The sequence below is a fragment of the Pteropus alecto genome, unplaced genomic scaffold, assembly GCF_000325575.1.
Source record: "Pteropus alecto unplaced genomic scaffold, ASM32557v1 scaffold81, whole genome shotgun sequence".
Taxonomy (NCBI): Eukaryota; Metazoa; Chordata; class Mammalia; order Chiroptera; family Pteropodidae; genus Pteropus; species Pteropus alecto.
In genome coordinates this window covers 19,041,544-19,059,920 of record NW_006433378.1, presented here as the reverse complement: position 1 = coordinate 19,059,920, position 18,377 = coordinate 19,041,544, and the positions used below count along the sequence as shown (strand labels likewise).

The following is an 18,377-nucleotide window of genomic DNA, read 5'->3' as shown; positions in this document are numbered from 1 at the left end:
AGCAATGAGGGGAGCCGGTTATCATGCAAAGGTCATACGTGAGAGTAAGGACAGGGCCTCACAGAAAGCCAGGAACAAATGAACTGGACCTGCACTTCAGAAAGAGGGCTGCCGACCCTTCAACACTGGAATCTAAAGGTTCTTTGGACTCCAAGGGGACTACAGCAAAAACGATTCCCATACGTTCGCTCTAGAGCCGCTGTTCGCCCACGTGTGCCTGTGTCGCCTGCTGCCTCCAGCTGGCTCACTACTCACCTCAATTTCCAGACAGAGAATTTATTCTTGGCTCGACCCACCCGTTTAGGCCATCTGGGTGACAAATCACCTCCTAAGTCCACAGCAGCTTACAGATTTGCTGTAAGATACAGATTTAGATGATAAGCAAACCCCAAGTACATCAGCCACAGCTGAGACAAGCTAGAGAATCAGGTGGTTTGAGAGCCACCAGGAGGATCCCTCAAAAAAAGGCTGAGCACAGGCACCCCATGACTGATCTTGCTCCCAGCAGAAACCAGAGACTCATCCAAGAAAGCGCCCCACATTCGGAGCCTCTATCCAATCTCTGATCGATCTCTGGTGCCTCTGCCTCTTCGCACCGAGACCCAGTTCTGTCCACACGCACTGCCACAATTCTAGTCCAAGATACCACTGGCTCTTGCAGAGATAAACGTTTACTTTTTGCAATGGCTTACCCATGTACGATACAGTTATATAAAATAAAATACAATCTCGCCCATGTACGATACAGTTATATAAAATAAAAAGTGAAACGAACTTTCACATGTCAATGTTTTATCTGTTCTAGTACAAAGTACTCCAATTTCTACTCTGTTCTATTAAAAAAAAAAAATTTCCAGTGTGATCCACTCAATTTCAAGAACCACTAATAGACCATCACCTCACCCACTGAAGCACAAGCCAAGTGGCTAACAGCCCTGGTCTAGAATCATACACTGCCTGGGTTCAAACTCCAGCTCTAACACTTACTAACTACATGAGCCTGGACAAGCTGCTGATCCTTCCTGCCTTTGCTGGGAATTGGGATTACAACAGCATCCTCATGCGAGGTTCACATGAGACAGTGAGGGTAAAGGGTTTAGCATATTATCTAGCCCATAGCAGCTACTAATAACAACAAAGTTTCATTCCCTCAAGCCCTCTTGATCCCCTCTAATTGATTCTCCTACGTTAAAGTGGTTTCTCCTTTGCCTAAATTTTATGATCTCTTCCAAAATCCTTATGATCAATTCTAAATCCTTAGCATGTCCTCCAGATCTGTGTGTCCAGGTTTTCTATTAAACCAGCTTTACCTCAAGACTTTGTCTCCCCTCTCTTGCTATTTTCCAGCCTTGCCATCATACCTTCCTGCCCCACAGACACCAAAATTCTTCCGACCTCTGGGCCTTTACGCATGCTGTGTCCACTCCCTGGACTTCTCCTGCTCTTCAGCTGTCTAACTCCTGACCTTTTAGGTCTCAAATTAAATGTCAAAACCTTATTGCCTAACTTATTTTCTGCCCTCAAGCATCTAACAAAGTATCTGGTCCATTGCAGGTACTTGCTTCTGAACGAATGACTTGGCCATTTTTAGTACAAATCCAAAACCTAGATCATCTACATTTTCTTCCAAACACAGCAGTCAGCTAGCTATTCTAATACATATGGGAACAATAATGTCACCGAGGCAAGCTCTTGGAGAAAAGTCCCTGGACAGCTCTGCAAGAGCCCTGAGGAGTGAATGGGAGTCCTAGCTCATCCCTCTGGGAGCTCAAAATATACCCGCAAGACAAATGACCAAAGAGCAAAGATTAGCCACTACGGGCACAGATACTACAAATGACGAACGAATGAAGCCACTTCGACCCTGGCCTCAATGGCATGGGGCACTACAGAAAGTTCATCTGAAAATCAATTTTCCTAATTCTGCAAACCATCCAAGTGGTCAATAACCCATTTGTACCCAGTAATGACTAAGTTAGGTATGACACACATCCTTCTAACATCTGTCTGTCATTTTCCAACATTTCTCAAACCTAAAAAGATTTAACATCTCCAAGGAACCTTCCAGATCTAAAATCCTGTTAATTGATTAACATCAAATTTAGATTCCTATGTTATACCTGAATTTTTCTATGTTCTTGGAAATATACACTATTGCTAAAATTCAAAATAAAGGTTTGCTGACCTTAGCAAATTGCTGACTCACTCAGTAATGCTGATAAAGGGTGAACATGCATTTTAAAGCTTCCTGCACCTCGATTTGGAAATAACTTGTGCTTTCTGGTCAACATACACAATTTAAGTTTTAATACATTACCACTTGATGTTTTTGCCTTCAAAATCATAAAGAAAATGAAACGAGAATCTGTGGCTTTATCATGTTAATGAATTTAAGGATAATTTACTTTTAAAACAAATTTTTAAAAATCTAAGGTATATATCTGATCATGCAGCCAGGTCTGCGGCGCTTCATAGCAGAAATTCAGACGATGTCGTGTCTGGGGATGAAATTCCACATGTCCAAAAAGCTAGGATCTTACTGACCTCAAGTCTCACCGGATTTTGTTGTTTTTTAATTCTCAATGTAGAAGGGCACACGAAATCATCTAACACCAAAGATTCATTTAAAAGAAAGACTATCATCCAAACATGTTTGACAGTCACCGAACAATGACAAATGTTCTTGCGACAAGTGATATCCGTGCCAAGCAACAGAGGAGGTGCCGTGAAAACACAAATAACAGTCTCTACATTCAAGAATAACAAAACTAGAGATGTTCAAAGTAAAAACGACACCTCACAGTGAGAGAGACAATGATGGTTATAATCAATTTGCACAGGAACGTGGACATTTCTAAAGATAGTTGCAGTAAGTCTTCAAATAAAAACTACTTTCTGATCAATTCCCACTTAACCATAATATTCGATTAAAGAGAACAATGATTCCCAAAATAGTTCTTTTCCCCAGGGTTTACGGCGGGGGACAGGGGACGGGGCATAAGTGATTAGTGACCTTGGATAACAGAAATGGTGCAATATGTAACTGTCTTTGGCCTTTACAAAAAGCAGTGCCCTTCATCTGCAGCCTGGTCAAGTCCTTAGAATCTGCCTTCCCCTCCTTTTTAGCAGCCATTTGGATTTTTACTCTTTCCACCTTACAGCTTCTGCCTGCCAACCCCCTCCAGTGCCCTGTCAATTAATTTTGCCTCATTCGGTTTCAGGGCAGGGTCTCCAATGGTTCAGACGACGGGCAAGTTTCTCTTACTATGCCATCCTCCTTGGCTCCCTCCTAAATTTCAAAATCCCCTAAGCCAGATACTGTTACAATACGCTGGCGATATCCAGGCTGCCAGTGCTCTTTGGAAATTAGGTGACTGTTATCTTGTTTTCAAGTGGATGGCAAAGACCCAACAGGATCATGTGTGTACACCTTCAGCGCTTTGTCTCTCCTTTAAGGGCCTTTATTTAAATATATATATAAAAAAATATATAAATACACACACACACACACACACACACATATATATATTTTTTTTTTTTAATGACTGTTATCTTGTTTTCAAGTGGATGGCAAAGACCCAACAGGATCATGTGTGTACATCTTCAGCGCTTTGTCTCTCCTTTAAGGGCCTTTATTTAAATATATATATAAAAAAATATATAAATACACACACACACACACACACATATATATATATTTTTTTTTTTTTAATTTAAGGTGGAGATGCCCATAGGAAAGAATTTCGTTGAAGAATTTCTCCCCAACATTCCAAGACCTGACTCAACTTCTAGAAAGAGCCAGGAAAAAGAACTCAGTGACCAATGTTTTCTATTTTCTTTAACCTTTTGCAGATCTTAAATATTACACTTGTTTAAACACCATATCTGATCATCCCATTTTCTAAATCCATTTCTCTCAGCCTTATGAAAAAATCATAAGTATGACTGTGGACAAGGTACAAAGATGAATATATCAAAAAAAGCTGAATGCAAATGGAAAACAAAAGTTTGAATTAAGTAACAGAAAAGCTTACAGCAGCACCAACAATGACAATGCTGTGAAAGACTTTTACAAAGACACTGGCAATCCACGTTAAAACTAACTACACATGCCCTACTGTTTTTAAAATGGAGGCAATTTTTGCCACTCATGATTATTACATTAGGTGAGGTTACATGCATACAGAGAAAGTTAGGATTTTTTTTCCCATTTATTTTTCCTAATTTAAAATGTACATATTTAATCATAGAGCTTTGTTATATTTACTTGGCATAATTCCATTTCTGAGATTATAAAGCTGAAGTTATACTTAGAGGGGGGCAGTCTGAATGGTTAGAGAAGTTTGAAGATGTTTACAGATTTACCTACTAACAGGTCAGAAACAAAAGGTAAATGTTTTACTTTCCAAGTCAACAAATCCAACTTTGATAATTTTTGGTAGTAAGTTTAAATAGCTTGGAAGGAAATAGAAGGAACACAGGCAATCCAAACTCCATAACCAAAACAAGAAAAACTAATTCCACTATTATACTTTCTTACTACGAAGAACTTAGGAAATACTGAAGTCTTTTATTTGCTTAACACAAGTGGCAGCTACTTACTTGATCCTTAAAAGGATTGTTATATCTCAGTGAAATATGACTGTTATGAAAATGAGCTAGCAACTAGAATTGGCCCGTATAAATAAAACTAATTTACGGAACACATTTTTATCATGTATTTGTCGGTCACTATTTTATCTATCAACTTTGAGGTATGATTATATAGAACAAACTGCACTATTTACAGTGTACAGTTCAGTGAGTTTTGACACTTGTAATCTGTGCATAAAACCACCACCACAATCAAGATATAGAAATTTCTGTCATTCCTCAAAATTCCACATGCCCCTTGAGGTCTCTCCTTCCCTGATCCCCTCCCTCCAGATAACCAATAATCTGCCTTGTCACTTTAGATTAACATGCGTTTTCCATGATTTTAATATAAATGAAATTACACATTGTACTCTTGATTTTGGTTTCTTTCACTCAGCTTAATGAGAATCATATTGTGTACATCAGTAGTTTGGGGTTTTTTTATTGCTGAATAATATCCATTATATGGATATAGCACCATTTGTTTATCCATTTAACTGTTGACGGACTATTGTAATAAAGATGGGCAATTGCATTGTTTCCAGTTCAAGATTACTGTAATAAAGCTTCAGTGACCATCTGCATGGACATATACTTCATTTCCATTGGGTAAATAAGGTGTAGAAGAGCTAAGTGATGTGGTAGATTTATGTTTAACTACTCGGAAAATGCTAAACAGTTTTCCAAAGCAACTGTACATTTTACATTGTTATCAACAGTGTATGACAATTCCAGTTGTTCCACATTTTCACCAACCCTTGGTATTTTTAATCTTAGGCTTCCCTAACAAATGCACGGTGATTTCTCACTGTGGTTTTAATTTGTTTCCTGATGGCTAATGATGTTAAGCATCTTTATATATGCCATTGGCCATTCGTAGATCTTCTGTTGTGAAATGTCTGTTCGATTCTTCTACTCATTTTTAACTGGGCTGTTTTCTTCTTATTCCTGAGTTGTAAGAGCTAGTAGAATTTTTATTTTATTAGTTTCAAGTATACAGTACATAGATTAGACATTTATATAGTTTATAAAATGATCCCCCTAATTGTTCTTTCTCTCCTCTGGCTCTCCACCTAGTCAATACATTAATGCGAACTGCATTCCCTATGCCGTGCTCCCCAACCCTGGGAGCTGGTAGAATTTTGATTAGGATTGCAATGAATCTACTGTAAGAATCTGGGGAGAACCAACATCTAACAAATTGAGTCCCTAGATGCATGAACATAGCATATCTCCCCACGTAGGTCTTCTTTCATTTCTCTCAGGATTATTCTGATATTTTTAGTAAAGAGGTCTTGCATATCTTTTGTTTAGCTTATTCCTCAGTATTTTATGTTTAGGTCTTTTTTTATAGTTACTACAAACTAACTTGTTTGTTAAACCTCATTTTCTGGTTTTCTGCTGCTATTATGTAAACATTAAATTGATTTTTTAAATATGAACCTTGAATTCTGCAGCCTTAACTCACTCGTTAGTTCTGATAGTTGTTTTATAGACTCCTCAGCATATTCTTTGTGCACAATTATGTCATTTGCAAATAGTGAGTTTTACACCTTTCTCATCTTGACATGTATTTCTTGTTTCCCTTTTGGCAATGACTGAATAGTGAAAGTGGCGAGAGAGGCATCCTTGCCTCATTCCCTTATAAGGAAGTGCTGAAACTAGATTTTTGAAGATGCGCAACTGATGGGCAGAAAAGAAGGTGCAGTGGTTACTACCCAGTTAACGTAGGGCTCCCACAAGAAACTCAGAGGGAAAAAAAAAGCAAGGAGTGAAAATTCCCAAAAGTTCCCCCCAAGAGTGAAATTCCAAAACTCACCCAGCCTCCTCCGAGGCTACCCTCATTCCTAAGCCACTTTCTGAGTATTTGCCCCTGAAGACCTAAGATCACACAGTTAGGGGCTGGAGATAAAGACACAGAGTGGCTACCAGGGAGCACACCTAAGGACTGAAAGACTATAGCAAACCTCACAAACACAACAGTTAGCTAGCTGTTCTAGAGATCACTGTGTGGATAGCACAGAATAGCATTTGATACCTTGATGACCCCTGCCAGTTAACCAGTTGAGTAAGTTAGTTTATATCTTCCATCTCTCTGACGATTTATTTATTGATTTATTTTTTTTGAAAAGTAGGGACAAGGATAGCACTTCTTGTTGGGAGGACCAAATTAAATAATGTACTTGGTGTTCTCAGAACAGAGCCTGGCATGTAATGAGTGCTCAGTAATTGTTAGCTCTTATTTGAATTTGATGCTAGAAAGGTTTTTTGAGTGGCACAGGGCAAAAGTAAAACGGTAGGGAGAGAAGAATGATTCACACTTACTTAGCTTTCCAGTGCCCGATACTGCACAGATATAACAACATGAACACTGTTCACTGGTTTTGAGAACAGACAAATAATGTAAGACTTAATTACAGTTATAGAATGAAATGTAAATATTATTAAACCTGACAAAATAAAACTGACAGGCTGAAAGATGGAATCAGAGAGAACTGAAAGGAAAGGTAGTATTTCTATACGACTCATGCAGAGTCAAAAGATACTTAGATTAATGAGACCAAATTTTTAAAAAATTGGAGGTGCAGAGGTAACCAAGAACAGAAATAAAATGATTATAAATGTAGGTTGAGAGATGGTAGAAGTAAACAAAATCAACATCCATGGTAACAGTAATTCACAGATGTCTTACATTCATAAATAAACTGAGGTATAAACATCTTAGAAACACAGAGGTAACTACCAAAAAGATTAAATAGCAGAAATGGATAAAGATAAGTATTAACCATAAAACAGAATTAGAGGTGGGATGGGATGTAACAAATAAGGTTGCTTTATGATAAATATCTCTATTTTTTTTAAACCAAGAACATGTATTACTTTAACTAAAAAGATGTTTAAATGGATAGTAAACAAAAAAAGTAAAACTCAGTTAAGTCTAAATTGTTGATAATTTGCTTGACTCTTAATGCAACTTTTTCAAGATTCTATAAATAGAAAAAATTTTGAAAAAGAGAAAAATCAACCTTTAACTAAAGTCTTAGATTTTGACAAAATTAGGAAATGGGGAGGGTAGGAAAAATATAGTAAGATTTCTTCTTGTTTGAGAACAATGTTATACACACTACTTAATATTTTATATTGACAGTGATATCAATTCAAACAGATTCTTTAAAAATTTAAGGGTATCTTCTGAAGAAACGAGCTGTTGAACTGCCAAATCACTAGAGCACTGGTTCTCTGTCTTATAGAACCTGATGAAATCTGTTCTTCTTCCACCAAAAAAAAAAAAAAAAAGCACCTTAGTAATGAAGTTTTTTGCCTTTGCTTTTGGTAGAACTGATGAATTAAACCACAAGCTGATTCTTAGAGAAGATCAATAAAATGGACAAACTTCTGCAAAGTCTCAAGAAAAAAATGAGGGAAAAAAATTACACGGCATTCCCATTATCGCACAAAACTTACTGCAATGACTCTTCTCTTAAAATTGCCTGACCCTCCCTCCACCCTCCTATCTAAAGTGCAATTCTCTGCTCTCCTTTATTGAACTCCCAACAAAAGCCATGTATAGTCATGCCATCCCCACTACCCTCTCTTCCCAATTTCATTTGAGCCCACCCAAATCAGGCTTTCTCCCCTCCACTCCATGAAAACCACTTTGTGACGACCAATGACCTCCATGTGGCCAAAAACGCAAATTTTCAGTCTTCTCATACAGCATCCTGGCAACACTCAGCAGGTCAACCATTCCCTCCCTGAAATCCTTTCTTCGCTTGGCTTCCAGGATACCATAAACCTCTGATTTCCCATCTTACTGGCAGCTACTTATCAATTTTCTTTGGTGGATCCTCCACCTCTTCCAAACCTCTAAACACTGGAAATCTTCCTTAATCTTTAGATTTCTCCTCTTTGCATACACTTCCTAGGTGAACTCGCCCAGACCCACAGCAAGCACATGATCACTCAGACCTGCTGTACACTCTCATATTTATATCTGGTCTAATTGTGACTATTGTCTGAACTTCAAACTCAGGTATCCAACTGCATACTCGAATTACTACACGTATTTCTAAAAGGCATCTCACATTTAACATATCCAGAAACCTTGGCTCCTTCACCTCTAGTTAGGAGGCATATCAAAATATTAACAATGTTTACATCTAGGTAATCTTTGTTTCTGCATTTAAATTATTAAACCATAAACACATATTACTTTATAATCAGAAAAATGTTAAAATAGGCAATAACTATAAACAAAAATTCGCTTTCATTAAAATTGCAGTTCACATTTATTTTGCTTGTCTTGAAGCCTCCCAAAACATGTCCATTACTTTTCCCCCTTAATCATGGATAATTCCTCCAGTCATCAGTGGAGGAATGTCACTATGTACAAAATTCATGGGCAACTCTGAAACATAGTACCCTCCACTGCTATCTTCACAGTAATCACAAAAGAACAAAATTAAATTGCACAGAAATCTAAAATAAAATGATCTGATGTGGGAAAAAAGAACCCTATTAAAGGAAAAGAATGGGGAAGACCGTCAGGTCAGGTCTGGAAGTGTGGACCAGGCAGGGTGCGTTCGTGAGCCTTCAGTGGGCAGCTCTTGCCCTACTGGTTTCACAAAACCCTCTGAAAAGGATAAAGGGCTAAACTAATACACAGAATTATGAAATGCAAAAGAAAATCAGTTTTAGGTTGTTGTAACACTACTTGACAGGATAATACTGAAAAGAACACACGTACTCAGCTATAATGAAGACTGTGGAAACTAACAACTGTGTGACCTTCTGTACGACACTCGTCAGACTCCCCATAAGGAAAACGACATCAACCTTGACTGTAAGGACTGAACGGTTTGGTGCATTTCATAGCACAGTGCTTGGCACAGGATTGCTAATACTTAATCATCATTATTATTATTGCCATTACGATGCAAGTGACCAAAAGAAAACTGCATTTTAAAAGGTTTTACTAACCCAAGAATTAAGTTACAAAATGAAGAGATTCCTGAACCTTTAAATATAAAAATTCAGTAAGCCTAATAAAAGATCTCAACGAGGTAAAAAGAAAATATAAAACTGTACAAATCTGCTCAAGATAACTGCTAATTTCACAGGGCTAAAGATTTCTAATTAAAAGAGCACATTCTTCCAGGATGACCCACTTCCCCCACTTCTGTTATGGATGAAGAAACTGAAGTCCTTGAGAGGGTCAGTAACTTAAAGGTTGAAAAGCTCTTCTGGCCCCCAGGTCCAAATATTACATTTCAATTTATACCACATGACCTAAGTGGTGTGGGTACATGTGTGTGTTTAGGGCGGGGGGCGGGGGAGGTAAAAGTGAAGAGAGGTAGAACAATAAGTAATAGAAGAAAGTACACTCTGTGTGTGATGAGAACAATGGTAAACAGATTAAAAGGGCATTAAAGGAATAGTAAATATTTCTTTATTACTCAATATTTGGTTAATTTCTTATTAATACTTCTTAGATTATATTTAAAAAATCTCACATATCACTAAAAGGAATCTGACACTAAACTATGGTGACCTTAAAGTCAATAGCTAGACCATACATGGAAAATTCTAGGACTGCTAGGAGATATTCGCTAAAGGTTACTTTCAATACAAAGTATTAAGTGTCCATCTCCTATATTCAAATTGAAATATTAAAGATTCTTCATGTTTTGTTTTCAAACTGTAATAATTATAACCATAATCTAATTATGTGCCTAGAGTAAGTGAAAGCCCTAAAATAAGATCAAAGTCAGAGTGACCCTCTGTAGGTCTAGGAGTTAACACACATAGTATGCAAAGTAACTGAAAAAAAAGCAAGCACAAGACAAAACAATAACCAAAAACATGCCCTTCAAATTTCTAACCATTCCTTAAACACCATCTTGTTCCAACTCATTATAAATTTGAGTCAAAAAAAAAAAACTGTAAGATGAAGAGTAAAAATAATCTTAAGCAACAATTTTCATTAAATAAAGCAGCGGTTTCAGTGGAATAATTAAATTAAAACATTGCCTGAATCACAGATTTGAAACTTTTTAAGTAGAGGTATTAAATGAAAATGATTTATTTAAAAATAACCTAATCCACTAATCCCTGGCAGCTCCCATAGTGCTACATACAGTAGTATCTCAATGTACACAGCTAAAACTAAAATGTTTAAATCGATTTCTTATTATTTATGTTAACTTGGGAGTCAAGTTACCATCTCTAAAATGGGGATTTCCAAGCTGTAGGCTTTCCACCTAAGCCCTCAATAGCTACTTTCCAAAATATAATAATTATAACATTAAGTCAAATAAGTAATCATTTGAGGCCTGTAGAAAGAAAAAGCTGAAATATTTCTGTTTAAATATTATCTGAGGAACAACCGAGTGGGTAAAAGATATTGTTTTTTTATTTGAGACAAAATTATTTTGGCAGTATTCTAACTTTTCTAAATTCTATACAAAAACATAATACCATTTCAGAAGCCCACTCTATCATAGCCTTATAGTTATTATCAAATAGTATAAAATCCATTAGCAATGAATTTCTATTTTGTAAATGTACAACAAAGTGTTTATGTATTTACATCATTTGTTTGCCTTTCATATAGCACACAAAGCACCAAAACCTGAGATTTAGAAAAAGGAACAAGAATGACACATGAAAGTGCTCTAAACGTATCAAAGTGCTCTAAAAAGTTTAGGAGTGCTACAAGAACAATGTGTAAACTTAAAGTGGCATTATTCTTGAAATCTGAAAAGAATGGCAAAGAAGCTAACCACAGGACAGCTTTTCCTACTAGGAGGGGGGTGTGTGTAGAGAGGAAATGATATTTCCATTTCTTTCCCTGATATAAGAGTTTGGGTTCCAAAGAATGCCCGCCCATCCAGGCAAAGAAACGACCACTCTGTTGGAGCCAGGCCAGCCTTGTCAGTCAGTAGGAGCCACAGATATAACAGGTGGGCACGCCCGGCAGATTAAAAGAGAGCAGTTCTCTGGTATATATACAATCAGAAGCTACAAGATATAACACTTTCTCTGAAAGTGTTAAAGAGAAGGACAAAGAACTTGAGCACTGTTTAGAAGACTGAAAGAAATATATTCCTTCTATATGTATTTCAGGGGATTAGAATGGCGTTCTCAATTTTTAAATAGTTTTTAAATAAAACATTTATTTGATTGATCTGATTGTGAAAGTAATACTTGGTATAATAGTAAATATAATGAGATAAAAGGGGAAAGAAGTCACCAAAAATTCCAAAGACAACCGCATTCTCTTTTTCTACTCAGAAGTTTGTGTCTGTGCAGACTGGTGGCAGAAGCGGCAGGCAAAGATGACGCAGCGACTGCCCAGTGCCTTCATCCCCTCATTTTCTAACCGAACCTTGACTGTACTCACAGATCTACTCCCTGTTGGAGGCCACACGTTTCTAGGGAAGCAGCTCCAGTTCCAACTCAAGATGAAACACGATCCATTTAAGCCAATCGCAGTGGTCCCATTTCCCGTGACATTGGCTGATTTAGACATGGGCCTTTGTGCAGTGTTGGCTCATGAATAGAGAGGAGATGACAGGGATGGCATCCACTTGAGGCAGTGGGGAAAGAGGTTTTTATCCCTGATAAAGAGACATCCCAGAAAAAAATTGTCTTCTTCCAAGAGACTGAGTCCTATTTACTTATGACACTTGAATAAGTGGCAGCCATCCTGCAACCAGTAAGGCAAAAAAAGACATGTCCTAAATCTTCAACCTTTTCCCAATGACCGTATTTTTAAATGCATACATACACAGACACACAACCTGCAAACCCAAACTCCCCCTACTAAAATCTATCTTTCTCTACTCTTCTTTATTGCTAAGCCTCTCAAAAGAGCAGTCAAAACAAGCTGCTCCCCCCACTAAACTACTCATTTATCACTGATATGCCTAATGCTTTCCTGATTTCCCAAAATTTAGGCTTCTCATATTCTATGGTTCCAAGACACACTTGACAATCTTGCTAGTATAGCAATTAACACAAGCTATAGCAATGGTTTGCTTGTCTGCGAGACTGTAATTTCTGAAAAGCTCAGTATTGCCAATATCTACAAAAGTTCCTGGCATATGAAGGGATAAATATTTGTTTCATAAATCAAATGTAAACCTAATACCAAAGATGTAAGCATACCACGAATGTTGAAGTTAGCAACCCAACTCTCTACTCACACCAAAAGTTAAATTTGTGTTTGTGTGTAAGTTTGGGGAGAGGGGCAGCAGGCACAGTAAGAGACTAAAGTGCCTTGAAACTTAAAAACACACTTATTCTTTACTTTTCAGGGATTAAAGAGCTGCTTAAAGTCAATTCAAGAGGGGGAGGACATACCACACGGAGTCTGAGGAGCAATGGCAGAGATGTTGCCAGTACCTCGGCTCCTCTGCTGCCAACCTGCTCCAGAAAGGAAGAGGTACCCTAGCTTCCCCCACCCGCCGGGGTCCGGAACGAACAACAAACTAGGCCAATGACAACAGGCATGCCCTTAGAGGCAAACACGTTTTCTACAAAGTGAATATATCTAGAATTTTAATAGTACTTGTAACAGTCCTTTACCACAAAGAGCCAATTAAGTAGGCAAAGTTGACAGCTAGAGACTCATCCCTATGTGGCATTTCCTTTGATTTCTCTGGGTGACAGGCAGGAATGAAGGTATGTAACCTTATTCGGTTGGGCGATTTTCTACTTCAAAAGTCTTTGACTAATGTGGAAAAAATGATTAAAAGGGCCAATGGTTTTTTTCTTCTAATTTAAGTGATAAATTCTATCTAGAGGAGAACCCTGAGCCATGCTCGAAATACTTCTCAGAAAAAGAGTAAATAAAGAGATATTAGATACTTTGAAAATTAAAAGTGTCTTGGGCCAAGCTTGGATAGCCACTTTACATTTTTAAAAATAAGACTTAAGGGCAAGATACACACTAATGAAATTACTGATCTTACCAAAAACCACTTACCACAGAATGACAACCTAATAATTACAACCTAATAAATTTATTAAAAGACTAATAAATCTTTTATAGCCTCATATTTTATAACAAATTCTCTGATGGATGAGTAACTCCCTTCATTGATTTTGCTGACTTCCGGAAGATGCTGGCACTCTTTAGAGGAGGAATAAGGCACTGAATAAGGAATAAGGATATGAAGATATCAGTAAACAGTCAGTGGAGTGGATGAGTCTCCCCATTTCAACAGAGACAGAAGAGTTCATTCAACTCCTTAAGCCAAAAGAAAAAAAAAAAATCTCCACTGGGAATCCTGGAGGCAGACAAGTAAAAAGAAGAAATCAGCGGGGGGAAAAAAGGCAGGAGACGGGGACAAGACATCTCTCTTACTACACTATTTACTCAATAATCTCGGAGGTGAAATACTGCCAATGTCCAAGCTAAAAAGGAATTGAAAAAACGACCCCTCTACACAGACCACTTTTTAGTGTAATTCCACTTTAACAGGGGATGGGGAATGGTGTGCAGCTGTCAACTATAACTCTGATCAAATCTAATAAATGATAAAAAAAAAAAGGTGAAGATAACTTTACCAGATAGCTGTGAATATTTTATTACAAAAATATCCTTTTGAATAACGAGTTTCCTAAGGCATTAAGAAAATAATTTGAATTTTTAAAAGAACATAATTTACACACAATTTCAGCTGCATTAAGGTAACATTTTCTAAACTGTGCCAGCACTGAGAGAGGAACCAGCAGCCTGCTAACTTCACCGCATGCCCACTGCGATCCCGCAACGATCATTAACCACCAAGGTACTCGCAACCACTATATCTTTGTTGCTTAGGGGCAATTTTTATTATCCTATTAATATTCTCTAAACTGTCCCTGATCCTGTATAAAACAAAGGATGTTCTAGAGGAATGATGATATTAAAGGAAAATTATTAGATGCGTAAGAGGTTTAACACCTAGGCAATCCAAATTATACTTTGCTCAATTCAAAGTCACGAGACAAATTTTCTTTCTAAGGAGATGAACTAAAGATTTAAATCCAGCTGCTTCCTCAATACTTACACCAATGATGAAAACAGAAAGCAGAATTCTAAATGATCAAGAGTTTCAACCCAGTACATATTTAACACAGCTTAACAGATACAACACAATGTTCTCTCCTTCCCTTTAAAAATTTCCAAGTTTCGAAACCACAGAACTAAAATGAATCCTTTATTATACCACCAGTGCAGCAACCGACAGTTTACTGAACATGCACAGCCGAGGCACATTCAATGTTCCATGGAAGACAGACAGAAGATACATCCTTTCGTCACCAAGAAACTTACATTCCAGTAGAAAGGACGGTCACCATGTTTGATACAACCTTTCTCAATTATTAACAGGTGCAAGAAATCATAGGATAAACATATCCACTGCCTATCATGGATAATTTTTCTCTGTTGGCACAGGCATGTCATTTAAAGAAAAAAAAATACTCAGAAATAACTGGCAGGTAAACTCACACTTCAAATGTTCCCAAGAAGCTCCTCAGAAATGAGAATCGAGAAACAACTTATGTCCTGATGTTAATAAACAGGGAGGGAATGGGCAAGTTACTGAATTTGCCAGACCATGACGTCCTCAAGTATAACAGGGAGAAGAGACTAGATGCAGGTGGAAAGCATTTTGATTTCTTCAAAAGTCAGTTCCAACTAACTGGTAATGACTGCCTCTAGAGCATTTTGCTGTGACTGTTAACGCCACCTGGCCCTCAAAGTTGGGTGTCTGAGGTGCTACTACTGATTTATCATCAGAATGTTCACTTGAGCTGCCTTTCTGGTGGCGGCTACCTGCTGGACACCCACATGCTCTCCTCCATCCTCCTTCTGATCAATGGCTGCAATTCAGCCCAAGGAGGCTGCCAAAAGGTGGCTGTGCAACCAAGCACTTCCCCGATTTTAAACAACAGATAATAACACCTAGCATGTATTGATGCTCTCACCACTTAACACATATTAATGACTTAATCTGTAAACAATCTCTATGGTATAGATTCTATTATCATCATCCCCATTTTACAGATGAGAAACAGAGGCACAACTAAGTGAAGTAACTTGTCCAAGGCTTCACAGCAGGTTAGTAACGGAGCCAGAACTTGACCTTAGACCGTCTGGCACCAGATCTCTCACTTTTAACCACTTCACTTAAAGTATCTCTGTCAATTGACAGTCAAACCCATAACTTCAGTTCTGTTAATGCTATGATCTGAGTAACCTAGGAGTCCAGCTTCCACTGTGGTGTAAGTATGTATTTTATCTGTAGTCCTGAAATATTCTCTCTCTCCAAGGGTCCTGGATTTGGGCAAATAGTGCTCAAATTATCCATATCTTGGGCTCCAGTAGATTACCTTACTTGGCATATTTTTTTAAGAGAAAATAGTTTCATAAATCATCCAATCCACCACAGAAAATATAGCCTCCATTTAGTAGAACCCTCAGGAAATGCAAGTTTGAGGATTAAAGCAATTTTCCCATTAACAGAACATTAGTCAGAAAATTGCAAGGAGGAGATGATTCCTAAAACATAAGTATTGGAGAGATAAGCATTGTGAAGAGAAACTCTGACAAGCGGTCATTTAAAAGGGCTTCACAATCTTTATTCTGAGCATCACTTCTCAGAGTCCAGGAGTGTAGACATTTGGGCTAGGAGACTGAACGGAATGGCAAACATCTCCCAATATGTCTAGAAGGTTGCTTTTATAAATAAAGTAGTACATTCTCCTACAGGGGGAAATGTCACTTCTCAAATGATTTGCTAAATGTGTTCTTATTAATCCTCGATAAAGAGGGTGTACACTTGGCCCAAAAAATGCAGACTTCAAGGAGTAACAGTACAGAGTCATTTTAAAAGAATCTGTTATAGAAAAATTACTCTCCAATGTGTAGATAATTGTCAGGTATTCTCATTGGATCCTTTCACATATTACACTCCAGAGCATATGCATTAAGCAAACCAACCACCTGGCTTCTTTCCTATTTCAAATACATGGTATCAAATATAATGGGCAACTCTGTATTGTCTGTATTTCCTTTCCCTGACATCGACAATGTAATAAATATTTACACTCAAGCTTCTAAACTTTATAGTATAAAAAGGACAGAACTAAATATGAAATAAAAATTAAATGAATATTAAGAACATTTTGAAAGAATGATAGGTCTTAAGAGGAAGTAAGTAAGTTTTTTTAAGTATTCCAGTCATTGAAAGAATGTTATTGGCAGTGATTAAAAAACTCTTTATGTTCTCCAACAGAAAAGGGGGGCATGCACCCACATTATATAATATGCATGTAGTACTATTAATCTGTATCTTGAAGTGAATGTCTTTATTTTACAGAAAAGTAAAATTTTAAAAATCAAAGTTTTCATGTTTTTCCAAATGAATAATTTTGCAGCCCAGCTTAGAGATCCTAATACTTTTTTTAAAATCATGATTTCTAGTCTCCTCTAGTCCCAAAGCAATAAAATTAACCATTTTTTCAAAGACAAATGTTTTAAATAAACCATCAGTAAGAATTAATCTTTTAACCACAGGTAAGGGCCGGATTCCCTCCTCCACATTCCTCATTCCTGAATGTTGTAAGCTCTGGGAATTGGTAAGCCTGGGTCATTTTCAAAGCAAGAAGTAACAATCTAAGATGTAAAGACACTAGCACCGTAACTAAGAGATTGAGACAGGAAAACGTTTGCTTTTCATTAGACAGCTCTTTCTATACTCTACACAATGAAACCTGTTAATCCCATTCACACTATCCATACCATTGCCTCTGCCACCAGAAACTACTAGTACATGCGCTAAAAACCAAGGGCCACAAAAACCAAGGGGCAGTCTCCTTCTGTGTTCTCATAAAGAAATCTTTATGAAGAACAAATTAAGTTCACTTTGTGAGATGCATAAGCCACACAACAACAAAACCACAAAAGGGAAACAAAAAACTATGTACGTATGAGAAATATTTTTGTTAAAATACTATTAGGTTACCTACCACTAGCTATAAATTTCTTCCTCAGTTTTAGCTCCCTCCAGCACAAATTCATTCTCAGGCAGTAGGTCACGAGGCTGCTCTGTGTTTAAACACCACCTCAGCTCTACTTGGCCACTTCCTAAGAGTGATTGTGCACTTCACCAACGGATTACCTGGATCAAAACAGACAACCCCAGCTGGATCCCTTTCAGCCCTCTGAAGCAACCCCTCTTGAGTGCTCCTTGGCCTTTTATAGTGGAGGCATGTGATGACAGTATCCACACCAGCTGTTTCTAATTACCTCTCAGGCTGGGACAAATGACTCAGCAACCCAACTTTTTTAAGGAGTCAATCTACCTTGTTATCCAACCAACACATTGAACCATGAAAGACGACCACTGGACACAGCCATTGGTTAAATACTACACAACGCAAAGCAATCACTAAACCAAGACCATGCTACTTCAAGATGACTCACCACGAGTGTCTCCCCCTCCCCCCAGGCTTCTTTAACCCAAAGGCAGAAGTGGCAAGTGTCTTCAAGCCCAGCCCAGCCCTTGCACCATGACCCAAGACCAGGAAGAGGCGGACCTCTTCCCATTTCTCCTCTTGACCGTGTGAAGCGCTCAAGTGCTCAGTCACTAACACGCCCTCTCTTTCCACCCTTTATTTTTCTGAATTGTCTTAAATGCATACCCTCTGGGATGTAACGAGTGTTAAAATATACGAATAAGCTCCTA

The 18,377-nt window shown here is 37.8% G+C and overlaps 1 protein-coding gene across 2 annotated transcripts in view; it reads right to left on the bottom strand.

Annotated features, from left to right (window-relative positions):
- Window positions 1–12,711, bottom strand: part of BACH1 (BTB domain and CNC homolog 1) — a 34,011-nt gene extending 21,300 nt beyond the window's left edge. The window contains exon 1 of one of the 2 annotated variants that reach the window (XM_025044222.1): window positions 12,038–12,711. The gene's annotated coding sequence lies outside the window, so the exon portion shown is untranslated. Of the gene's footprint in view, window positions 1–255; window positions 375–12,037 lie in introns of those variants that run through there. The other variant, XM_015586535.2, reaches the window with a different exon arrangement.
- Between the last annotated feature and the right edge of the window lie 5,666 nt (window positions 12,712–18,377).